Source organism: Kogia breviceps, chromosome 9 (genome assembly GCF_026419965.1).
Source record: "Kogia breviceps isolate mKogBre1 chromosome 9, mKogBre1 haplotype 1, whole genome shotgun sequence".
Taxonomy (NCBI): Eukaryota; Metazoa; Chordata; class Mammalia; order Artiodactyla; family Physeteridae; genus Kogia; species Kogia breviceps.
The window spans coordinates 52,143,811-52,168,787 of NC_081318.1; the positions used below are offsets into that span (position 1 = coordinate 52,143,811).

The window sequence follows — 24,977 nt, forward strand, 5'->3', positions numbered from 1 at the left end:
TTTGTTGCAGTGTGCAGACTTCTCATTGCGGTGGCTTCTCTTGTTGCAGAGCACAGGCTCTAAGCACGCCAGCTTCAGTACTTGTGGCTCACGGGCTCTATAGGACAGGCTCAGGAGTTGTGGCGTAGGGGCTTAGTTGTTCCACAGCACGTGGGATCTTCCCAGCCCAAGGCTCGAACCTGTGTCCTCTGCATTGGCAGGCGGATTCTTAACCACTGCACCACCAGGGAAGCCCTAGCTATGAATTATTAATGATACTATTTATCAGGTTGTGCAAACTCTTCATTATTAGTTTAAGTGTTTTTATCATCAAAGGGGTATTGGATATTGTCAAATGCTTCTTCTGCATCTATTAAGAAAAGATAAGCTTTTTGTTTTTATTCTATTAATATATTACATTGATTGATTTTTCAAATATTAAACTGGCCTTGCATTCTTGAGATAAATCCCTGTTGTTCATGGTGTATAATGTTGCTAGATTTAGTTTGCTAGTATTTTGAGAAATTTTGCATCTATCTTCATAAGAGATATTGATCTACAGTTTTTTTGTGTGTGTGATATCTTTGTCTGGTAGAATTCACCATTCAGTCATTTAGCTTGGGCTTTCCTTGGTAAGAATTTTCTGATTTACTAATTCTTTCTCCTTATAGGTCTATTCAGATTTTCTTCTTCTTGTGCCAGTTTTTCAGGTTTGTGTCTTCCTAGGAATTTGTTCATTTCATCTGGGTTATCTATTTGTTGGTATACAGTTGTTCATAGTGCTTCCTTACAATCTCTTTTACTTCTCTAAGGTCTGTAGTGAAGTCCCTTCTTTAATTACTGATTTTCATAACTGGAGTCTTTTTTTCTTGGTCCATCTAACTGAAGTTTTTCTCAATTTTGTTGATGTTTTCAGATAACTGACTTTTGGTCTCAATTTTCTCTATTGTTTTTGTTCTTTATGTCATTTATTTGTTTTAATCTTCATTATTTCCTTTCTTCTGCTTGCCTTTGGTTTAGTTTGCTCATTTTATTGTTTCTTAACTAGATAGAAGCTAAGTCTGTGTTAGTGATTGACATCTTACTCCTTTTAATATAAGCATTTACAGCTATAGATTTCCCTCTAAGCTCTGCTTTAGCTGCATCATGTAAGAATTGGTATGTTGTGTTTTCATTTTCCTTCACCTCAAAGTATTTTCTAATTTATGCTATTTCTTTCTTTGATCCATCAGTTATTTAGAAGTGTTTTTTTTTAAATTCCATGTATTTGTGAATTTTCTAAATTTCCTTGTTATTGATTTCTAATTTCATTCCACTGTGATTAGAAAACATACTTATGATTTAAATCCTTTTAAACTTTTCTGAGACTTGTTTTATGATTTCATATATAGTCCATCCTGTAGAATGTTCCATGTACACCTGAGAAGAACATGCATTCTGCTCTTTTGGGGTACAGTGTTCTAAAGTTGGCCTTTAATTTATAGTGCTGTTCATTTCTTCTATCTGTTTACCTTATGCCTATTCAATCCACTATTAATCCTGAGGTAACAAAATCTCCAATTGTTGTTGAATTGTCTATTTCTCTCTTCAATTATCCAGTTTTGCTTTATATATTTAGGACTCTGTTGTTAGATGTATATATACACACATCTTTGTGAGGTATTGACTTTTTTTCCATTACAAAATATTTTTTATCTTTAGTAATAATTTTTGCCAAAGACTATTTTGTCTGATATTAGTGTAGGCACTACAGTTCTTTTGGGTACTGTTTGCATGGTATATCATTTCCATCTCTCTATTCTTAATCTATTTGTATCTTTGAAACTAAATTGGGTCTTTTTAAAAAAATTCTAATTCTTTAACCATGTAATATATACTGTATATATTTTATATATATATATGGAAATGACATTAATAAACTATATGTGCAGTTTTCTACCTCATGTACAGGAAAGGAAAAGTATAAACGTTGCACAGGATTTCATAGTCTCTTGGTTTAAAAAGCAAAGGATAAAGCCAGGTTTCCATTGTCTCTCTCTCTCTCTCTCTCACACACACACACACACACAAAGTGATCCAGTAGTTCAAAGGACTCCAAACCTTAGAAGGCTCACAGGTAGTAGTGCTGAATATCACTGATACACAAGGAAATATGTGCTCATTGTTAATATTGAGCCATTTGATATAGTGTGAAACAGGGTCTTGCCTAATTTATTTTTTCTTCTAGTCAAGGAAACTCTACCTACTAACTGTATAATATCTTAAAAAGAAAGCATAACATTTCATTCATTTTTTTAACCAATCATATTTGCATCAGAAACTTTACCCCACTTACTTATAATCCTTCTCTAGGGCTGTCAAATCTTCCCTGGTGTCTGAGAACTCCCAAACCTCTTGTGATATACCAATGTAGAAATTCCCTCTTGGCATACATGTGGTCAAACTTGTGGTCTAGTAGGGTTAAAGCCTTCGCAATTGCTGTGCTGTTGCTCAGCATGCAGATAGCCTTCTGGACTTCAGCCAGGTTAACTCCTGGCATCACCACGTATGGCTGACTGTTGATGGCCACCTTGAAACCATTTGGAAGCCAATCTATAAACTGAACAGAGTTCCTTGACTTTATGGCTGCAACTGTTGCATTCCCACCCTTGGGAACAACATCCCTTTTGTATAGCAGGTAGCAGGCCATGTACTTCCCAAGTTGAGGCTCACACTTAACCAGCTGGTTGGAGAACTCAAAGCAAGCAGTAGTGATGTCTGAAATGGAGAGCTGCTCCTGGTAGGTTCTGTCAGCAGAGATGATGAGGGTAAGGGTTGTCATGGGGAAATATATTCTCAGATAAGGTATTAATTTGTTCTGGAATTCAATTAGGTACACATTCAAAGGCCCTTCAAACCAGAAGCAAGCAGTAATAGAAGACCTGTCAGTCTATTAATGCTAACAGAAGAGGTGGCATTATACACCAAGCATATGATGGCATATGTCACAGATGGCTTCATTGTCTACCATGCAGCCACAGTCTGTGTGCTCTAAGAATAGAGCTATAAGGCTCTACAGCAGTGAAGATACTGAAGGCTGAATATACAGATAACTCAATTTAGTCCTCCTGCTATATTCTATCATGAGCCGCTCTATTAAGAGAGATGTAAATCCTGATTCAATGCTTTCTCCAAAGCTTCAGAAAGTCAGAAACTGTTCCGCCAGCTTTCTGATGCTCTCGAGTCAAAGGCAGACAATCTCTGACCCCACAGTGACCTCAGACATACTTGTTCCCACTACCCTCCTTTCTGCTAACAAGCTTCTCTGGGTAAAAGAGTGACTGGTACATCCCTGTATGAATCCCATCTCTAACAGTTGGTTCTAGGTTGGAAAGAGTGCTCTGGGCACATGATTCCCAGCTCTTGTCTCACAAAAGATGCATTCATATGCTCTATTTTGGCACTTTCCTACTGATCCTTTTTACTGCCAAGAATGACGCCATCTAACTAAATTCCATACGCTAGGCAACAGAGTTTCCAGCACGTGTCCCCAATCTAGATGTCAGCTTGGCCAATATGAATGGAAAGGCACTCAGTCCCTCATGCTGATCTGAAGGTGTCAACACCACTCTGTGGTTATGACACTAAACCTGCGTCTCTTATAGACAACACATAATTTGATCATATTTTAAAATACATTTTTCCAGTTTCTATCTTTTGACTGGAAATTTTAATACACTTGTACTTAATGTAATTACTATAGCAGATTTAAAGCTTTCATTTTGCTGTTTGTTTTCTGTATGTCTTGTATCTTTTTCCTCTGTAACTCCACCACTGTCTTCTTTATTGTTAGGTATTTCTAGTGTACCATTCCTTTGTTGTTTCCTCTACCATACTTCTTATTTTCTTAATGAACCATACTTCTGATTTTCTTAATGGTTGCACCAGTTATTACAATTAAAATCTTAACTTAAATCAATCTAGTTTGGATTAATACCACTTAATTTCAATAGCAAACAAAAACTTTGCCCCAATATACCTCCATTTTCTCCCCTCTCCTTTGTCAGAAAAATTACATCTTTCCACATTATAAGGTCATTAACACAGTCTTATAATTAATGCTTTATGCAGTTTTCTTTTAAATCAGATAGAAGAAAAGAGTTACAAAAATACATTAATACTGTGTTTTATATTTACCCATGTATTTTCCTTAACCAGTGCTCTGTTTTTGTGTGTGAACTGAAGTTACCATCTAGCATGCTTCCATTTCAGCCTGAAAGACCCCTTTTTTGTTTTTGTAGGGCAGATATTCTAGTAACAAATTCTGTTTATCTAGGAATGGCTTAACATCATAAATCTAAATCTTAATATCTCCTTCATTTTTGCTGGATATACAATTCTTATTTGACAAGGCTTTCTTTCTTTTAATGCTTTGAATACATCATCCAACTGAATTCTAGCCTCTATTTCTGATGAAAAATCAGATGTTGCTCTTATTGAGGATGGCTTGTAGTCAGTAAATCATTTCTCCCTTGCTACTTTCAAGATTCTGTCCTTGGTTTTAGCTTTCAGTAGTTTGATTATGATGTGTCTAGTTGTGAGTCTCTCTGAGTTTATCCTACTTGGAATTTGATGAGCTTCTTGATTATGTAGATTTATGTTTTCTGTCAAATTTGGAAATTTTTCAGCCATTATTTCTTCAATATTCTTTCTGTCCCTTTTTCTTCTCTCCTTCTAAGACTCCCATTATGCTGTTATGTTTGATGGTGTCTCATAGGCCTCTTAGTCTCTTCATTTTTCTTCATTCTTTTTTCTTTCTGTTCCTCAGTCTAGATGACTTAAATTGACCTATCTTTAAGTTCATAGATCTTTTCTTTTGTTAACTCAAATCTTCTGTTGAGCCTCTTTCATGAATTTTTTATTCCAGTTGTTGTACTTTTCAGCTCCCTAATTTATATTTGGTTCTTTCTTACAATTTCTATCTACTGGCATTCTCTATTTGGTCAAACATTGTTCTCACACTTTCCTTTAATTCTTAGAAATGATTTCCTTTAGTTCTTTGAACATATTTTAATAGTTGATATAAAGTCTTTGTGAACTTAAAGTCCAACATCTAGCTTCCTCTGGGACAATTTTTATTGGTTGCTTTTTTCCCTAGCATACAGACCATACTTTCCTGTTTCATGTCTTTTTTTTTTTTTGCACAAAACTGGACATTTTAAACATAGCAATCTCCAACTTTGAAAATCATATCCCCCCTCACCAACACAGAGATTGTTATTGCTAGTTATTGATGACGATGATGATGTTTGCTTAGTGACTTTCCTGGACTAATTCTGTGAAGTCTGTATTCTTTTCATGTGCAACTTAGCTTCATTTGACAATTTTTGCTAGTGTTCTTGTTGCTTTTATGGAGGAGTAGATCTTCAGAGGTCCTTACATTCCGGAACTGCTTCCACATGTAGTTTTGATGGCAGAAGATGTGGTTATACTAACAACTAAGAAATGATAAAGCATGTCATTTGTTGAGTTAAAAGAGAGATGCTAAAAGGAAACTTAACAAATACTGACATTTAAATATACACTGAAATGTCTTCGCACTGATACTATGAAATCTATGAAATGGACCAGAGGTCCCCCATAAATTTCTTTTGAGGAACAGTTTATACTCTTAATTCTCTCCTTTTCAATACTTTGATCTAAAGCAAGATGTTTTCTTTGCCTCAATTACTTTAATGAAATATGCCATCCTTGACTTTTCTTTATTTCCATTATTTCCCAAATCATCCTCTCTAGTTAGCTATTTTATTCTAAAATAAACATGACTGTGATTCAGTTGCTCATAAATTTATAATAGAGTCCCATCTCTTTTACGCAACTCACGACCCTCTATGATCTGCACCCAAAATACTTTCCTAAACTTTTTTCTCAGCTACCCCATGAATATCCTAGACTCCAGCCAAATTCTTGCCCTTTCCCAAATCTACCATTTGAGCTTTCTTAATTTCCTTTGTCTGGAATACCTTTTTCCAGTTCTAAGTAAGCAGAATACTACTGCACTTCTAAAATGAGTCAAACAGCTATCCCCCAACCTGGAAGAAACAGATAAATTCTTAGAAAACCACAACCTTCTGAGACCGAACCGGGAAGAAATAGAAAACATAAAAAGACCAATCACAAGCCCTGATACCCTACCTAATTTCTTTCAATATTTCAACCTTAGCTGCCAGATTTTTCATTCTGGTACCTACACAAGTCTTCAGAGTACTTTCTAAATGCTTAGTCAAATCCATGGTAGTTGCTTTCTCTTACTGAAGCAAAGAACAAATACATCTTAATTAGACCCAAATAGGAAACTGTATTTCTACTGTTATTTAAATGATTTTTAGGCCAATTAAAATTTTAAAGGCTAAAAAATATTAGGCGACAGGATAACAAACACTTATTTCCCTACTAGCTAGGATCTGAAAAAGGTAAATTATTCCAGTCTTCTGCCTTCACACAGAGACACTCTTATATTGCATCCTAATAAGAAACCAAACAAAAACAAAATTTCACATATGTCTTAATACTTAGATTTTAAAAAGAAAAATAAAAGATCCCCTTAAAAACCAAATGATAATCAATGACAATTTGTTTTCTGATGAAGTCTGATGTCATTCTGCATTATAAAAGAATCAAAAACATCATTTCCTTGACCCAAGCTAGATTAAACTCAATTCTGAATGGATTCTGAGTGGTACCTTAACAATATGTCTAATATAATTATTCAAAATAATGTATAGAGCAGTAATATGGATAAAGACCTAGCAATTTTATTCCAATTATACTACAACCAGGTATTACATAGTTAAACACAGAACTTTTACTCAATATTTAAACAACATGTTCTCTGGTGTTCACATTCTCTCCAATGCTTCAGTTAAATAAAAAGAGAGCCAATACTGAATGCTGATTAATAGTAAGTTACATTTGGGATTGTTCATGCCTTTCTGCTCCCATTTGCTGAGGAGGATGACCATGAAGAAGCAGTTATGTTTGTTATTAAATCTGTTTATATCCACTGTAATTGCTATGATAATTCCTCCAAAAATTACATAAATCTAAGAAACAGAAGTGGGAAAATAAAAAGTTGTTGAATCTTTGAAAATGTGTTTAATGCTTTACAAAGACTCCATAAAAGCAAATTTTTAGTACAAATTCCTAATGAAATACATGTGGATGAGAACTATAAAATTCTGAAGAATCATTTAAATCTAAAAGAAATGTCAACTCAGTTTATTTCTCAACTGTCTTAAACTTATTGTTAATCTACCTGTAAAAAAAAAAAAGAGTTCAGATGACAAATAATTAGTATGGTTTTTAAGACAAACAACAAATAAAACAAATAGAAAAGATGCCAAACATAAACCCAACCACATTAATAATTACATTAAATGAAAATTAGCTAAACATTCCAACTGAAAGATGTGAGATTATCAATCTGGATGAAAACAGCTTAGACTCAACCATGTATGCTGCTTATTAGAAACACTTATTAGATATAAAGAGACAGATAAAAATTAAAGGATGGAAACTATATACAAGGCAAACATTGCTATATTAATATCAGGCAATGTGGACTTCAGTACAGGGAGCATTCCTAGCAATAAACTGAGATATTTCATAAAGACAAATGAATTAATTCATCAAGAAGACACAACAATTCTAAATGTGAATATACCTAATAACAAAGCTTCAAAACCACAAAGTAAAACCTGATCAAACAAAAGGAAGAAATATACAAAACCACAATAATATCTGGATATTTTAACACTCCTCTCTCTGTAACTGAAGGAACAAGTAAACAGAAAATCAGTCATGATACAAAAATCTTAAACAATACTATCAACCAATTCGACCTAACTAACATTTATAAAACACTCCACCACACAACTGTAGAATACATGTAATTTTTAAAAAGCATATGGAACATTTCCAAGGACAAACAATATGCTGGATAATAAAACAAATATCAATAAATGTAAAAGTACTGAAACCATACTGAGTATGCTCTCTGATGCTAAGAAAATAAAATATCAGTAACAAAAATATATTGGGGGGAAACCTCCAAATATGTGGAAATTAGGCAACACACTTCTAAATAGCTCATGATTAAAAAAAAATAACAGGAAGTTCTTAAATGTTTGATTAAATAATTTTTAAAAATATCAAAATTTGTGGACTATAAGTAAAGTGATGCTTAAAGGGAAATCTGTAAACATTATAAAAGAACAAAAGATTTAAAACAATGATATGAATAAAAAATAAAACAATGATACAAATTTCCATCTAAAGAAGCTAGAAGAACAGACTGAAGGAAATAATAACAATAAGTAAAGAAATCAATAAAGTAGAATAGAGACAAACAATAAAGAAAAAAAAAAAATCAACAGAAGCAAAAATTAGTTCTTGAAAAATGTTAAGGACTTCCAGTTTCCAGTCCAGCATGTAAGAAGAAAAGTCACCAGTCCATCCTAACAAGTAAAAAGTTGAGCAACTGAAAAATCAACAATTCTTCTTAGATTTGTCACAGAGGTAAGGTCACAAGGCACAACTGGAAAGACAAGACAGGCTAATAAAGGAAACTCCAAACTTTCTGGAGCAGCAATCCCCACCACCCAGGGAAGAAGTCTGGAGTAGGGAAGCCACAACTGTAACTGACATATTGCTAGAGGCTCAGTATGAACAACTGAAAGTTAAAAAAAACAGGGGGACCCCATCATCAGGATGCCCCCACATTTTTGTGAGTTTTACCTCCTGGATCTCCAGCAGGTTCTCACAGTAAATCCCCTCAAGCTTCCAGCAGGAGGAGGGGAAAAGGAACCATTTTGAAATACGTTAGAACATTGTGTACTTAAGATCTGCCCTCAGTGGAAACCATTTACACAGAGCCTACCTGCTAGGATTTTATCCAAGCCTAATTAACCTGGGGGAAGGGAAATACCAAAATTCAGCCCACTCTAGCCATCCTGTCCTTTCTAAAGGGAGTGGGGGAGAAAACTAGATGCAAGTGCGAAATTCACAGTCTGGAGGCACAGACTCACTAAAAGACCTTCTTAGTCTTTTTAGACTATAAAACACTTCTCCTTCCCCCACACCTAATCATCACATTTACTAAATTCCTATTTATAGCAGTTCATTTCACCAAATACATGATGCCTGGCTATCAAAAAAAAAAATCGTAAGACATGTTAAAAGACAAAAACACAGTTGGAAGAGACAAAGCAAACATCAGCATCAAATTCAGATCTGGCAGGAATATTGGGATTATCAGACAGAAATTTCAAACATGGTACAATAAATATGCTAAGGGCTCTAACAGATAAAGTAGACAGCATGCAAGAACATACAGGCAATGTAAGCAGAGAGATGGAAATTCTAAGAAAGAAAGAAACAAACAAAAAATGCCAGAAATCAAGAACACTATAGACAGAAATGAAAAATGCTTTTGATGGGCTTATCAGTAGACTAGATATGGCTGAGGCAAGAAAATAATCCAAAATACATGAATCCATATATCCACAAAAAGACCTGTAGAAGAATATTCACAATGGCTTTATTTATAATGGCCAAAAACTAAAAACAACCTAAATGCCCATGAATAGGAAAATGAGTAAATAAACTGCAGTATATTGATAGAATGGAACACTATTTTGCAAGAAAAATTAACAAACTACTGATAAACACAACCTCAATAAATCTCACTGACATTATTCTTTAAGTGAACGAAGCCAAACATAATAGAATATGTATCAGAGCATTATTCCATTTATATGAAGTACAGGACCAGGAAAACAAAACTGTGGTTATATAAAAATCAGAATGGTTGCCCTGAGTGGGAGGAAGAGAGGATAGGCCAGAAAGAGATACCAAGGAACTTTCCAGGGTTGAAAGAAAGGCTTTATATCTCCAACAGGCAAAGTAGTTGGCCTATAATCCATTTACTCTCTTCATGGAAGGGGACCAGGACACCCATACAGAAAATAAAAGGCAGGTCTAATCTCCTTGTCAACTAAACCTCTAAAAAGAAAACAGACTTTTCAAAGAGGAAGAGACCTTATCTCTGAAATGCACTTAGCAAGATGTTCCTGGCTAAAGGATTAGTTATAATGGATAAAACCCACAATTTATGGATTTATGAGTCAGAGTTCCCTGAAGAATGTCACATATGAATCTAGGGGCTGGAGATTGAGTTCAATCACCAATGGTCAATGACTTAACCAGGCCTATGTAATAAAACCTTGATTTAAAAAGAAGTCAGAAAAAAATTTAAAAATTCAGAATGATGAGCTTTGGGGGAGCTTCCATACTGGTGAACAAATCCATGTGCCTGGAGAGTGGCAGGCCCAGAGACCCCCCACCCCACCCCTTACCCCATCTCCACCCACTTCGTAACTTCCCCTCTGCATCTCTTCCTTCTACCTGGTGTTCCTGAGTTTTATCCTTTATAATAAATTGTAACCATAAGCATAGCACTTCCCTGAGTCCTGTGAGTTGTTTTAGAGAATTACTGAATTGAGGGCAAGGGGTGGGGGTGGGGTCATAGGAACCCACAAATTTATACTCAGCCAGACAGAAGTGTGGGTAGCCTGGGACGTGATTTGTGGCTGGTACCTGAACTGGGCTAAATCTTGAGGGACTGAGTCCTTACCTTGTGGAGTCTGAGATAACGCCTGGTGTTCAGTGTCAAAAATGAATTGTTGGACATCCAGTTGGTGTTAGAGAATTAGAAAATAGTGTTGGAATAACATATTTAGTATCAGAAAAAGCTACACATCTGAAAACCACACAGTATTCTTGGGGGGGAAGAAAACTGCCCTGAATCTGAGCAAACCTTGAGACCTAACTACCATAAAAGGAAACACATGGAGATACAGGAGCCTGTTAAGCAACACAGGATGCAGATTAAGCAATTTAAGAGATCTATCAACCAAAATGCAGTGTATGGGCCTAATAGGAATTCTGATTAGAAGAAACCAACCGTAAAAGGACATTCATGGAGCAATATGGGAAACCTGAACACTGACTGGATATTAAATGATATTAAGGAATTATTGTTAATTTTTAAGTATAATAGTATCATGGTTACATCTTTTTTGAAGTTCTTTTCTATTAGAGATACATACAAAAGCACATACATTAAAATATTATGAATGGGATTTGTTTTAAAATTACTCAGGAGGTATAGATTTTAAAAAAGACTGCTGTGTATTTAATAATTGTAAAAACTGGGTGATGGATACATAAGTATTAATTATTCAATTCTCTCTTTTTAAAATGTTTGAGGGACTCCCCTGGTGGCTCAGTGGTTAAGAATCTGCCTGCCAATGCAGGGGACATGTGTTCGATCCCTGGTCCGGGAAGATCCCACATGCCACAGAGCAACTAAGCCCATGCAGCACAACTACTGAGCCTGCGTTCTAGAGGCCGCGAGCCACAACTACTGAAGCCTGCGTGCCTAGAGCCCGTGCTCCTCAACAAGAGAAGCCACCACAATGAGAAGCCTGTGCACCACAATGAAGAGTAGCCCTCGCTCCTTGCAACTAGGGAAAGCCCGCACACAGCAACAAAGACCCAGCGCAGCCAAAAATAAATAATAGATTAAATAAATAAATAAATAAATAAATAAAATGTTTGAAAATTTCCATAGTTAAAAATTTTAAAGAACATAAGAGGAAATGTAACTGAGAAATTATTAATCTCTCAAACATCCAATGAAATCCAAAGATGATTATGACTATGATTATGACTGTAGTTTATACAAATTCTAAAAACTTGCCTCTTCCTTTCAAATATATTAAAAATTCCAAAAACTATAAAATCTGAAACACATGAAAGCTAATAAGAAAGACAGAATAATTATACCCAAGAATATGGCTCACCTTCTTTGGATCAAGATTCCCCAAAACTGAACTGGCATGGGGACAGACTTCAGACAGTGAACAACAAATCTTCATAATATCCTTATTTCTACTGATACTCTAGAAGGAAGAATAGATATAGTATAAGATTCAGTAAAATAGTATTTGACAGTGTTATGCAAATGAGGGTTCTACTATGCATAATACTTAAAAGGTTTTGGAGCATTAGAAATTAAATCAATTCTTATGTCATTTTCTCATAATTCAAAAAAGTTCTTTGTAAGAAATGGAACTAGGCTATAGAAAATTTTTACTTCCCAATGAGTTCAAATTACTTGGAATTCAAACTAAGATACCAAATATTATTAATATAATATTAAGAGGTAACTTTAAACAATTGTCTCTGGGTTTTACTTTAGCTCTAATTGCTCAAAATAGATACCATATTTTGGTCAAATGACATGGATCTTCTCACATATTTGTTGTTGTGTAAAGGAAACAGATGTAAAAACAATTTCAAAATGTACAGGTTCTCTGTATATAAATACTGTAATCTAGCTAGTAAATTTATTTCTCACAGGGGCATGGGTTAACAATTTTGAAACTACTTTAGGTATATACTAGGACTGAACAAGTAAGTAAATATGTTCTAGATAATGAAAGCAGGGAGAGAGAAATTACAAATAATGAAGGAAGGCTAGAATGAACCTGCAGTGTTAGATTACAATTGGAAAGTATCAGTATGAACTCGTGTGTGTGTATACATAACACACACACACAAACACACATATATGTGTGTGCATGTGTGTGTATACATATGTTTGTGTGTGAATATATGCATATATGAAAGAGACAGATACAGATGTGTATATGTGTTAGTTATATATATATATTTGTATTTATATAGTATATTTATAAATATATATATAGTTCCTATCTCTGTCCGCTGAGAGAGCCGAGAAGCAAAGACACTCAAGTAGCAAGCACACCTAGTGCCCACATCTTGATTTTTAAACACCATTCTCCAATAAAACGAACAAGAGTTCTTTGGAGAGTGGTTGAATCCAGGGCTAGGACAGGGAAATAAAAGATGATCCTGCAACATCTGGTGATGCCAGAAAGTAAAGAAATATTCAAAAAAGAATGGGTGCATTTTAAAGGATACAGTAGCCAATGTGAACAATCTCCTATTGGCCAAAGCTGGAACAATTTAAACAACAAAATAAATGATAGTATGGGATTATAATCCATGGAATAAATACCCATGGATTTATATTAATATAAATAATTGAATAAATAAATATATAAATGCTGGTGAGGAAACAGCTCTTCCTTAAAGAGGAATTCCAATTAATAAATGTAGAAGGAATGAGGAAAATAGAAAACCATCATTAGGCAAAGGCCATAGCAATAAATAAAAAATTCATGGGTATAAAGCTTAAAAGAAACAAGATTAGATAGTCTCAATGCATCTCCCTCTAAAACACTTATTACTTACAAAAGGGAAAACAGTAACTTTACAATTAAGAAACCCAGCAGTTACCACCTTAACCAAGTGGATCAAGGTTAACATCATCAATAGTGAAATATAACAACATCATAAATCCCCAATATGATGTACTTTCAGTACACATCAGTACATAGTATTACTGCCAATCTATTTATGAGAAATCATAAACAAATACAAACTGACCAGAATTCATTAAAAATGTCAAAATCATGAAAAATAAGTATAAGTAAAGGAACTATCAAAGGTTGGAAGAGACTAAGGATACATGACAACTAAATATAATGTGGGATCCTGAATTAGATCCTAGAATAGAAACCAAAAAAAAAGGTGGGGAGGGGGCAGGGAACTGGCGGAATTTGAATAAGGGCTGTAGTTAAGATTTAACAGCATTGTACCAATGTTAATTTCCTGACTTTGACCATTGTACTTTGGTTATGTAAAATGTTAGCAACAAGGAAAGCTAGGTGAAGGGTATAAAGAAATTAATTTTACAACTTTCCTGTAAGTCTAAAGTTATTTCAAAGTAAACTGTTAAACATATATATATGTTCTTTAAAAATATATCAATAACATGAAGTCAGAAAGAGAAAAACAAATACTGTATATTAACACGTATATGTGGAATCTAGAAAAATGTACAGATGAATCGGTTTGCAAGGCAGAAATAGAGACACACATGTAGAGAACAAACGTATGGACACCAAGGGGGGAAACGGGGGCCAGGGTGGAGATGGGAGGGTGGGATGAACTGGTAGATTGGGACTGACATGTAAACACTAATATGTATAAAATAGATAACTAATAAGAACCTACTGTATAAAAAAAGTAAATTAAATAAAATTCAAAAACAAAATTTAAAAATACATATCAATAACATATTCAATAAGGCTAGAAAGAACATGATTATCTCTGTAACTGAAAATAAACTCTGAAAGAGCAGTTCAAACGACATCATGTAAAGATGTTAAAAAAAAAAACAAAAACCACTGACACCAAAAAATCAAATTAGAATCTTTGTGGCATACAAGCCTGAGCATCAGTGGGTTTTTTTTTTCCTTTCTTTCTTTCTTTTTTTTTTTTTTTTTAGTTGCATTAAAAAAAAAAAAAAGACATCATGATGAATATAAGTACTGATAAACAGTAAAAATGGGAAGTGAATTTAAACTGACCCAAGACATACCTGAAGCAGCCTTTGTAAATAAACTCCTGGAATGAGCTCTCTAAAGTTCAAAGTACACCAAAGTATCTTACATAATTAGATTTTGTAGGTATATGGGCTAGCATAAAGGGAAGCTCTTTTTTTTCAAAGGTCAAATACTTAAGATTCCTTCAACTGCCACTCATCAAACTGGGCCTACCAAAAATTCTGAACTGTTTTCATGTAAATGGCTTAAATGGCAGAAATCCATAGTGGTAGAAAAACAGAGACTATGTGTGAGCAAACCTTCAACTTGACCTGCCTCACGTGCTTCTAAATCTCTATTTACTATTCATCTACACCCTATACCAACCTAATCAAATGTTAAAATTTGCATCTTTTTTTCCTTCCATATTCTTTCTGTAGGATTACTATTTTATTGTTGCCCTTCCTGTTACACAGGATGTACACAACTGGTGTTAAAAAGTACAATACATTCTACAGCTGAGCACCACTTTCTGTAACTGAACCGGCAAAGAAATTATACTGAACATCAGCATCTGGCAGTATTTTTCAGAAAAAAAAAAAAGTGTCTAAAGTGGGTTTAAATTGATTAACTCTATTAAATCACTTCTAATATTTGATATTATATGATTCAATACAGCCATACAATTACATAAAATGTGTTAACATCAAAGAATACAACCAAAATTAAGATATCAAACAAAGCCTATATAACTTTTTTTAACAGAAAATACTCTTGAAACCTGCATGTAACTGCCCATTCTTTTAAAGAAAACCTACTTAAAGCAAAATTATCAACCTCCAGAAAAATCACACACAATAAGCCTATCCCCACAAAGTGTACAAAATGCACACTTGAAAAATACAAAATTAAAACAACTGTAAGCAACAGGTGAGCTGCATATTTATAAGAATGTGAAAAGAAGTCCTCCCATTTTTAGCACTGTTTTATAAAGAACTGTCTTTTGATGTGAAATTCATGAATTGTCCTCCTGTTGGGACCACACTTTACAAAAATACCATGTTTTTGAAATGACATTACAGAGCAAGATAGAGCATCTTAGCAATGTCAATGTTTTCTTTGATTTTTACTACTTTATCAAAATATATCAAAACTTTATCAAACATCAAAAGATGTCCCTTAGATATGTAGGATTCATTTTTTAAATTCTTGCTTAGAAACAATATACACAGGAGAAGCATATTTACTCCCAATCACACTCCTGAAAGATGCTTCTCAAGATTGAGAAGGGTCTTCTCTCTTTTTCTCACTGGTTGTTTTTGGCCTTAGCATGTGTTAAGATATGAAATTTCAGGTTAGTCGACCGAGCAAACTTCTTATTACAACCGTCGAAGGGGCACATACAGGGCATGTCTCCAGTATAGATCCGCACATGTGTGCACAAACAATTTGCTTCTTGAAAAAAATCATTCTATTCATATGGACGCCTTAGCAGTTTTCACTTAATCTTTTCATCCAATTAAGACATTTTTCCTCACTTTATGAAATATATTTAAATTTCTACAGGGGCCTCAACTTCATGGTTGAAATCAGAGGTTGGCAAATTATGGGCTCTCCTACCTGTTTTGGTAAATAAAATTTTAATAGATCACAGCTATACATATTTATTTATGTATTGTCTACGGCTGCCTTTGCACTACAATGGCAGCTTTTATAGAGCTGAACAGTTGCAAAAGAGACCCACAAACCTTAAAATATTTACTATCTAATATTTCACAGAAAACATTTGCTGACTCCTGGTTTAAATCACAGTTCCAAATTCAAGCAACAGCTTCACATAAAGGTCAATAAAAATCAAAGTCTAGAGCTGCAATGACCAATACAATAGCCAATTCTTACTTGAAATATGGCTAGTCTGATTTAAGTTGTGCTGTAAATCTAAAATATACACTGGATAGGAAAAAAAGGAAAATAAACTATCTTGGTAACATTTGTATTTATTATATTTTAAAATGATGTTTTAGATATGCTGAGTTACATAAAACATATTTATTAAAATCAATTTTGCCCATTTCTTTTCACTTGTTTATGTGTCTGCTAAATTTTAAATTACTTATATGGCTCACATTATATTTCTACCAGACAGTGCTGGTCTGAAAATCTTATTTAAGATGATAAATGTTTTTCCTACATAATGAGCTTAAAAATATCATTTATCATCCAACCTGGGACACTGTTGAGAGGGACACAGGTGCTATTAATGGAGAGACGATGGGCATTGAACCAGAACATTGCGGGCAACCTTTAGAAAATATGTTCATAAGCAGAGATACAAATTTGCCAAAATTTTTCTATTACTATCACCCTTCTAAAATGTTTTCTATATAGATTTAAGAACACTGAGTTAATCATATGTCTTCTATAATCTTTCTTCTCATAAATCTTATTTCCCATATTGCCAATTCACTCTACCCATACAAAAAGGAGTTCTCAGGCTGTAGAAGTACAGAGAAATGTTATTCCCTTCCCTCCTACATCATGTAGTTCACAAAATTAAAAATTAGTGAGTAACTGTGTATCTCTGAGGGATTCACCTTTTAAATTCTGGAATATAAGCACTTTGGTGCTTTGCTTTTTATTTAAAACTGAGTAAACTTATCTGTCTTGAAGCATGCCAGTGTAAAATTATAAATGTTCCGTTAGTACTTCCAATTATATGATGAGAAAAACATTGTACCTCAAGTTCAAAATTAAGCCAATAGAAAAAAAATGACTGAAATTTTAAAACTTAGTATCACTTAAGAAACAATCTTATCAGAGACCTCTAGATGGGGCTGTAACTTCAGAAATACAACAGTTTTTCAGCATCTTCAGTAATTTATGCAGCCTAGATGTGTTAAATTGAATGTAATTCTAAAACCACAACTACAATTTTGCTGTTTTCTTTTTTTTTTTTTTTTTTTTTTTTTTTTTGCGGTATGCGGGCCTCTCACTGCTGTGGCCTCTCCCGTTGCGGAGCACAGGCTCCGGACGCGCAGGCCCAGCGGCCATGGCTCACGGGCTTAGCCGCTCCGCGGCATGTGGGATCTTCCCGGACCAGGGCACGAACCCGTGTCCCCTGCATCGGCAGGCGGATTCTCAACCACTGCGCCACCAGGGAAGCCCTGCTGTTTTCTTTTTTAACTCAGTGTATTATGAGCATTCCACTCATAATTCTGGTATTAAGTTCCAGCTGTAACCATTTGTCTTCTAATAATGCCCTGTGTTAAATAATGTTCAATAGAAATTAAGCATTGAGAATAACAATGATACATACACATTACAGGGTTTTTATTTCTGTTTTTGTTGGGGAGGACCTGGATTAATGGAGGAAAGGGTGGGAGAGGAAATCAACCAGGCTACTATTTACCTGGGCCCAAAACGTTACTGCATCTTCTACATGACTTCCAATCACATCTTCAACTAAAAGCAAATCACAATGCAAAGAAAATTAGAAATTAATCAAAATCATCTAGCTCTTACAACCAAAAATAATTTTTAGTGTCAGTACCTTTACTGTAATGTACTTCTTCATCCATTTGGACAATTCCTGAAAAACTAAAACAATTCAATACTTTGAATTAGGTTCTATTAATCTGTCCATTAACACTGAATAAAGACTAAACCATACAATGTCCAAATTCCTAAGTTATCAAAATTTAAACGCTATTAAGTTATAAAATTTATAAGTTATTTTTATCCTAAGTTATCAAAATTTAAACTCTATATTAAAAACAACCCCAAAGATATTTTCTTCAATAATTGTTTTCAGTATATTGTATTTTGCAATTTCATTATACACAATTTCTATCTTTGAAATTATCTCTTTAGCCAAACCTTTACAAATTTACCTTAAAGTGTATAATTCATGCACACTTTGATCAGTTACATAAATACTGCAGAACAATGTGCATACTCTTTTAAAATAATTGATGCCCTCCCCAAACATGAGTAGGACTTCTATAATTTAAACAAAAAGAAACACTACAAACATATGTAAAACAAATGCTTCCGACTGGTATTTAATTTTTAAATAAACATATCCATTCTATTTAAAAGGCATAGTTGTTTCTGCTTTTGAAGATACCCTGCATTTAAAAACTGCAAAATGAATCAAACTTTACACATACCTTCAAAATTAATTTTCATTAAATAATTTGCTTTCCCAACTGCAAAATATTTCCATAAATGTCTACTAGTTTAAAATTTTATCCTTAAAACACTAGAAGATTGCACTTTACATGCATAAATGTTAGTTTTTTGAAGGAAATCGAAAACAATAAATTTTTTTAAAGAAATTTAAGAGTTAACTAAACATCACTACACCAAAGCTCCAAATACTCTCCCAACTATGGGGGAAAAAGTTAACCCTATGGGGGGGCAGGAGGGAAGGTATAAAGGTGTAAAAATTATTTTTTAAACTTTATTCTTATTTTCATTACAACTTTAAAAAAAATTTTTTCACATACACTAACTATGTATCAACACATCTTTAAAAGAAGGATTCTTTCTCAAATACTGGCCAAATGTAATTTTTATTTATTTATTTATTTATTTTGGTTGTATTGGGTCTTCGTTTCTGTGCGAGGGCTTTCTCTAGTTGTGGCAAGCGGGGGCCACTCTTCACCGTGGTGCGCAGGCCTCTCACTATCGCTGCCTCTCTTGTTGCGGAGCACAGGCTCCAGACGCGCAGGTCAGTACTTGTGGCTCACGGGCCCGGTTGCTCTGCGGCATGTGGGATCTTCCCAGACCAGGGCTCGAACCCGTGTCCCCAGCATTGGCAGGCAGATTCTCAACCACTGCACCACGAGGGAAGCCCCAAAAGTAATTCTTAAATTGAGCAAAAAGTTGTAAAACCTAGTTGGAATCTGTTCAGGGAGTCTATATTTCACTGGAAGACACTGGCTTAAACTTAGTAAAAATAAAAATGTTTACTTTGGAAATAACACCACAAGATCTAAAAAGCCACTGTTAGAATAATGTTTAAATCTTACTTTTAAAGGGGTCAAAAAAGACTTTTCCACATGGTTATGAAGGAAGTGATGCTGCACCCACTTTCTGCAAACCTGGATTACCAAACAGCACTTCCAATTCCAGAATCTGGAATAAGTAAGTCTAGGTCGCTCCTTTACACCTATTTTAGGAGGGATTTCGAAGCTTAAAAGGCACGTAGTTTGCGGGAAGAGAAAATTCCACCCGACAACAAGCCGGCAGGTCCTTGTCTTCACCCAGAACACGCAAGCCTCATTATTTGCAGTCCAGCTTCGCCTCCCGGAACCACACTCAGCAACTGGGGTGCCTGTCACCCTCAGAAGTGGGCCGGCGGCTTGGAGACCAAGAAGGCCAAGAAACGGGCCGCGCCCATATTGGTCAGCCCTAAAAGACCACCAGAGGTGAAATACGGCCCCTGAAGCAGCCACCATTGAACCTACCAAAAAGTCTCCTACTGACCTCGCACTTTTCGCCAGAGAAGTTCTAGAAAAGTGCCCCCGGCCCCACATGCTAGGCCCTCAGCCCTCCGTCCCAAGGCCGTGGCTCGCCGTCAGCTCGCGGTCAGCCCGCCGTCGGCCAGCCGTGGCGCACGTGCAGAGGCTTACCTCGCGTGCCCCAGCCACTCTGGCCCCACACTGCGCTTGCTCGCTGCGCCTTCATACTGGCTAGGCGCGAGCCGGTGCCTCGCTCACGTGACCACCAAGGCCTGGCCTAGGGCGGGGCGTGCTGGCTGAGGCCAGGCACCCGGAGGGCAGCGCACGGAGACTGCGCTGGCAAGATTTATGGGCGGTTATTCCCAGCACCTGCAGGCTAATGGCTGCTTTAACAAGGCTTCAAGTAATGACGTAAGGTAGTGACTTGGATTTTGTGGCCTTTCCTAATTTGGACACAGTGATTAAAATTTTAAAGCAGCCAAGTCAGAAGAATCCCGGCATTCTTTTTTACAGGTGGAAAGGAGAAAATGACTTTGGTTAATGAAAATATGGTTTTCAGATAGGTAGCTTTACAAGCATTTCTCAGTCCAGCCTAGCGTCAGATCTCTCCCTTGTGTTGCAGCGTTTTTCACGACATTAAGGAAAAACTAATATAGCTTATCTATCCTGTTATAAGCAGATATTACCCTTTGTGGCAAACCTTGCATAACAGTAGAAAATTATCTCCATTAATTTTTAACAGCTTGATTGAAGTATAATTAATATACAATAAGCTGCAGGTATTAAAAGTACATATTTAGATGACTGAACATATTATACTGTTGCAGTCATCCTCACTGTTAACAAAGATAGCAGTCATTTCCTTTATCCCCCCCAAAAAAATTTCCTCATACCTCTTTACAGTACTTGGCTCCCCATGTCTACCCCAAAGAACAGATTCTGCTTTCTGTCACCATACGTAAGTTTGCATTTTCTAGAATTGGATGTTAATGAAATCTTACAGTATGTCCATTTTCTGTTTTCTTTAATTCAGCATAATTATTTTGAGATTCATCCATTTTTTCACATGTATCAATAGTTCATTTCTCCTTATTGCTAAGTACTATTCCACTGATACCAGCGGTGGGGTTTTAGTAGATACCCTTTATCAGATTGAAGAAATTACCTTCTATTCTTAGTTTGCTGAGAGTTTTTATCATGAATGTATGTTCAATTTTGTTGACTACTCCATCTATTGTGATGATCATGTGGTTCTTTTTAAATTAGTTAATATGATGAATTACATTGGCTAATTTTCAAATGTTAAACCAACCTTGCATCCCTTGGATAAAACCTACTTGGTCACAATGTATTATCCTTTTTATATATTCTTGAATTAGATTTGCTAAAATGTTAAGAATTTTTGCATCTATGTTCAGAGGGATATTGGTCTGAAATTTTCTTTTCTTGTAATGTCTTTGTCTGGTTTTGATACAGAGCAATACTGGCCACACAGAATGAGTTGTAAAGAATCCTAACTTCAGTTTTCTGGAAAAGTCTGTATAGAATTGGTAATCTTTGTTCCTAAATATTTGGTAAAATTCACAGTGCAGCCATCTGGGCCTGGAATTTTCTTTGTGGGAATGTTATTAACTACAAATTCAGTTTCTTTAATTGATATATAGGCTAATCAGCATATAATAGAGGGCTAATCATCTATTATCTATTTATTATTGAATGAACTTCATAGTCTGTGTCTTTCAAGGAATTTATCCATTTCATCCAAGCTGTAAAATTCATTGGCATGAAGTTGTTTATAACATTCCTTTATTATCCTTTTAATATCTGTAGAATCTATTGTGATGTCACCACTCTTGTTCCTAATGTTGGTGAATTGTGTGCTCTCTCTTTATCTTTTGCTGATCCATCTAGCTAGAGGTTTATCAATTTTATTTGTCTTCTCAAAAAAAAAAAACAGCATTTGGTTTTATTCATTTTCCATATTACTTTTGTTTTCTATTTCTGCTCTGATCTTTATTATTTCCTTTTTTCCTATTTATTTTAATTTTCATTTTCTCTTCTTCCTCTAGTTTCTTAAGGTGAAAGCTGAGGTCACTGATTTGAAATCTCCTTTTCTGGTATAGACATTTGGTGCTGTAAATTTCCCTCTAAGTACTGCTTTAGCTGAATCACACACATATTTTTATGTTTCATTCTTATTCGATTAAAAGTACTTTGATTCCTCTTCTAAGTTTTTTGTTTCACCCATGGATTATTTAGACACGTTATATAAGTTTCAAATATTTGGAGATGTCCGAATATTGGGACACCTTGTTATTGATTTCTAATTTAATTCCATTGCGGTCAGAGGACATAAATTACCATCTGAATCATCTTAAAAGTATTGAGACTTGTTTTATGGCCTAGAATATAGTCAATCTTAGTAAATGTTCCATGTGCACTAAAAAAAAAAAAAAAAAAAAAAAAAGAATGTGTACAGCAGTTCTCCCTTATCCACGGTTTCACTTTCCACAGTTTCAGTTACCCATGGTCAACCAGGGTTTGAAAATATTAAATGGAAAATTCCAAAAATAAACAATTGCAAGTATTAAATTGTACACCCATCTGAGTAAATATGATGAAATCCTACACTTTCCTGCTTCATACTGCCCTGGATCCCCAAACATTGACATTGTCTGCTCCTAACATCCAACCACTGACATCATCATGGCCTGATGACCCAGGATCACCCAAAGTAGATAACCTTCCTTCTGACATATCTTCAGAAAGTCAATAGTAGCCCAATGCTACATCACAATGCCTATGCCATTCGCTTCATTTCATCTAATCATGTAGCCAATGTATCATCTCACATCATCACAAGAAATATGGCTACAGTACAATAAGATTGTGAGAGAAAATTTTTATCCCATAATTTTTATAGTATATTGTTATAAATGTTCTATTTTGTTAGTTATTGTTAATCTCTTACTGTGCCTAATTTATACATTAAACTTTATCATAGGTATGTATGTATAGAAAAAACTTAATATTTATAGGGTTTGGTACCATCTACGGTTTACAGAATCCACTAGGTGTCTTGGAACATATTGACCAGGGATAAGGGGGGACTACTGTATTCTGCTGTCATTAGGTTGAGTGTTCTATAAATGCCACTGAGGTCAAGTTGGTTAATAGTTGTTCAGGTCTTCTATATCCCTACTGACTTTATATCTACATGACCCATTGGTCAGGGAGGCCCTTAGGTCATTAACTCTGACTCAAACCTGCAGCACCTGAGAAGCATCTAGGGCAAAAAGCAAGAACTATCAGCTTCAAAGTTGATCTATCCCAATTAGATATATTTAAGAACTAGAAATAAACAAAGAGTGTGGCCAGACCCACTGTACCCACTGAGATGGATTTCGTCCAGGACTTCATTTATCATTGGGCTTCCATAAAACCAGAGGACCATAATGGTGTTTGGGGTCCATATCAGCTCAGATCCTGTCCAATAGTCCTTGGTTTAAAAATCTTAATATTCCTCTTTCTCCACTGCATAGTTACCCTGGTAAATGGTGTTAAATGACTGACCCTTTGGGGAAGCATCAAGGGGATGTTTATCATATATACTTGAGAGTCCTTCCTCAAAGGGATCTGGGCTTTCCCTTCCATCAATGGGCTCTAGATCTGAACTGCCTTAGATTCAGAAATTGAGTGAGGAACCGTGGTTATACAAGTCAAATAACATCCTAATCAGCTGTGCTTCTATCTTTCCCCTTGGAACATCATGATCTTAACCTTTTTCACAGATCCATGCCTTCATAACTATTAATTATGCCCACTGGGCCTCTGACAGTTAAGTTCCACAACCTGGCCTTTGACATTTCTGCATCCCATCATCTACATTTATATAAAGGAGCCCAGTATCATGGCAGCATCTTCTACCATCAACTCTACCCTGCGGAGGTTAGCCACTGCCAAACTTCTCAGTGTTGCCAGTATATTCTTCACCATTACATTTCTTATTGCCTTAGTTACAAGCATCATCTGAGCCTTCCCAAAGAAAACAGTCAAGTGGTAGTTTCTCCAGTTTTAAACAACAAATCCATTCTAACATTGCTGTTTTCCTGAGCTTTTTGACCCCTTCCTTAATACTATGCCAAATAACTTCTGGCATTTCTACCATATCTTCCAAATGCAATCTTAGCAATGTGTTAGGACCAACTCCAGATACCCTTGCCAGGACATTAAAGCCTGAGTCATGAGTAAGTGCTACGATGTCACTCTTTCCTGTCAAGCCTTATATTCCACTCCCTGATCCAACACCCTCAAGATCTATTCTCAAACATGTTTCCTAGGTTCCTTCCAGTACATTTAGACCAGAACCTGCAGTTCATGCAGATTGTAACCTATCGTCCTATAGGAAGGACTGTATATCTGCTCTAAGGGTATGCTGAGATCTGATCCTAGTTATCAGTTTAGAGTCAATGAGGCATAGGCAGGGATGGGTCTTAAGGAGAACAAGTATTATCTTGCAATGCAAGTGCCTCAGATAGTCTTTGCAGGATCTCCAGGCAATGGCAGGCTGCTCTCCTCTAGCAATGTGGAGGAGACTGCTTCGGCCAGCTCAAAGGTTCAGGAAAACCTGAGGGTTCAATATTTCTCAGTCTCACCAACACACATGTCCCCACTGCATGTTTCAGGGTTCCTTTTCCTGTACGCATGCTAACTTTGGTGGAGGAAATGATCAAGGCTCTGCATTCAGTTTCCTTTGCAGCCTTGCCACCTTTACTATTAAATTTGGGCTGGAATGTCAGCACAGACGGCCTACATCCGCATGAGATGAGATTTTTCTTGAAAGGTACTATTGAGGCACTCTGGTTTCCACAGCATGCCTTAAGTAGCTAACATGAACCTATGCCATTTTTTTTTTCAAGGTTTCCAAAGCAGTTAACAATGGCTAAAGAACACCTCCATCTTTATAATTTCCGTTAGTCCCATTCCACAGTAATGTCACTGCTACGGTATAACCTAA

General features: G+C 35.5%; 1 pseudogene; it reads right to left on the reverse strand.

Moving 5' to 3' along the window:
* Positions 1–2,310: 2,310 nt before the first annotated feature.
* Positions 2,311–4,650, reverse strand: LOC131762413 (tubulin alpha chain-like 3; annotated as a pseudogene).
* Between the last annotated feature and the right edge of the window lie 20,327 nt (positions 4,651–24,977).